We start from the raw sequence: 2616 nt of genomic DNA, 5'->3' as shown, positions 1-2616 counted from the left end.
CTGGGTGGCTCAGTGGGTTAAAGCCTCTGTCTTGGGCTTGGGTCATGATATCGGGGTCCTGGGATCGAGCCCCGCATTGCACTCTCTGCTCGGTGGGGAGCCTGCTTCCTCCTCTCTCTCTGCCTGCCTCTCTGCCTGCTTGGGATCTCTGTCTGTCAAATAATAAATAAAATCTAAAAAATAATAATAATAAAAGAAAGACAAGGACATTTAGATCTCAGTGCTTTACTTTAAACTTCCTTTATATTAGTGTAATTTACTTTATGTTAGTGTAATTCTCTTCTATACTTTTTAATTTTCCTTAGATTTATATATGTTGAGAAAACTGTTAGTCTTTTGGGATGTAACTATGACCAGAATTTCAGGAATTACGTCTCTGTGAAAAGGTAACTTAAAATCATTTAATTAATGGATTCATTTTATCCACATTTCAAAGGAAACTTGGTAATATATAGAAAAGAAATTTCTTGTACACACCTTCTGCATTAAGCACTCTAAATGAGAAGTGATTCAACTCAGTAGCTTCATAAAGGAATACCTTCATTTCAGATTACTTGTGGGCACACAATAAGATGTCGGTTCTCTTCCCTGCTTCTGTCAGTCTACTCCTAGTCTGTACCTCCTCTTTTGTCTATTCAAAATTAGTGAGGAATAGTAAATATTCTTTCCTTGTCTTCAGCAATGATTTTCGAGTTCTCCATGACCTCCTTTGGCCTGTGGAGTGCAACAAAAACATTCCTCACTCTCAAAAGCTTGAAGCCAGTGCCTCCCATTCAAAGAACTCATTGATGGCATGTGCTTCTAGAAAATTGCAAGAAATAGCATACAGGGGGAATAAAAAAAAAAAAAAAGAAAGAAAGAACTTCTTGGATGACACATCAGTCCAGCTTGAATTCTAAACAGCCGCAGGAAAAAATGTCCCTGAACTCAGGATCTATTAAACTCCAATGTAAAAAATTTTTGTCCACCCTAACAATGAAATGTCAGTTTTCATCCCTTTTCCTCTATTTAGAAAAATAAGAGCCATATCTCATATCTCAAGGCATGGCTGTGGAATATACAAGATTTCAGTAAATAATTTGGGACTGGAAACTGCTAAGTGCTAAGTGTTATTTTAACTGCGGCGCCTGAGAGCATCTGTCAGCATTCCTCCGTGTTGCGCTTGGGTCTGGGAGTTCGGTGAAGGCTAGTCGTCCCATTTAGCTTCTTCATGACTCATTGATCTAAGCTTTTAGACACTGCTTGAACTTCATGTTTCTTAGAAAGTGGTTAGAGCTAGTCGCCGACGGCTCACTGGGGACACCTTGGAGTGCCCCAAAGCAATATTAATGATAGCTTGAACTGGATATGTAAGGGAATCTGAAAGGTAAAAAATTATAGGCCTATAGGGTATATTTCCTTCCAGTGCTTCCAATTTTGCTCTCGGGTAGACTTTTTCTAAAAATATGTTATCTGAGTGACTTAAAAATTCCAGTAGCAATAACTCGTCTGGCTGTGACTGTGGGTTTTCAGCATCTCCACCAAGTTTTATGGTGAAGATTCTGCAGAGCAGTAGAAATCTGAAATCTGGCACCGACCCCAGACTCATACTGCTCCTGGGCTCTAAATAATAAATATTCCTTATCCAATATTCCATCCAGCTATCCTTCCAGCAGGCACGGGCACATTTGTTATCAGTAGAAAACCTGACGATTCTGGAGCCATTTTGTGTGTTTTAGTTTGGTTTCCTCTGAAAGCAGAGCTTGAGAAGGGGTTATAGGCCAGGTAGTTTGTCTGAGAGGTGATCTCAGGAAGCATGAGTGAGGAAGGGAGAGAAACAGAAAGACACAGAAGGAGGAAAAGGATATAAGTGTGCATTATTGTTTCCGCTGCCAACGGCAACCTGGCAGTTTGTTCAGAACCTCTGTGAAATGAGCAAACTACTTGCTAGAAATGTCCTCCTGAAAGTCGAGAGGCTGAAGCCGTTATTCACTGGCACTCATCTCCCACTGGTTGAAGGTCACTTCCAAGGGTATTTGCTTCAGGCTATGCCTACAAGCAGACCAAGCAAGTTCCATTGGCATCTCAGAAAGCCCTGGAGGGTTGATGCAGGCCATGCTCCTATGAGGTACAGCAAGGTGACTCAGAGTCCTCACACCTCTGTCCACTGCAGGTGCAGCTGGAGATGAAATGCACCAGTGGCATCTGCTACAGTCCAGCCTCCTGCACTGTTCACACTGCAGCATGTCCCTTACTACATCCACTCAGCCAGTACATTTTCAAGGTGGAGACTGGTTGCAGTTTCTAATAGAAAGCTTGATGTGGGCAGGTATACTAGAAGAAGCTACTGTCCTCCCTACTGCAGCTGGTGTCAAGTCCAAGGTTGGAACTTACCATCTCTCTCGGCAGCCACGCCTTCTGGATTTCCCGCCCCCTCAGCCAACACGGCTGCAGAGCTCAGTTGCTCACCTGGTAGGGAGATACAGACCTTCATCCCAGAGGGATTCACATTCTTGATTGCTTTGCCCCCCCCCACCCTTTTTTTTTTTTTTTTTTTTTTTGGCAATGGTTGTTAGGATTATCCAGTAATCATCAGACGTAGGAAGGCCCCCGGGATCCCCAAGTTGTAGCCATACT

This window comes from Neovison vison, chromosome 4 (genome assembly GCF_020171115.1).
Source record: "Neovison vison isolate M4711 chromosome 4, ASM_NN_V1, whole genome shotgun sequence".
In the NCBI taxonomy this organism is placed as follows: domain Eukaryota; kingdom Metazoa; phylum Chordata; class Mammalia; order Carnivora; family Mustelidae; genus Neogale; species Neogale vison.
Note: the sequence above shows the minus strand (reverse complement) of the source record.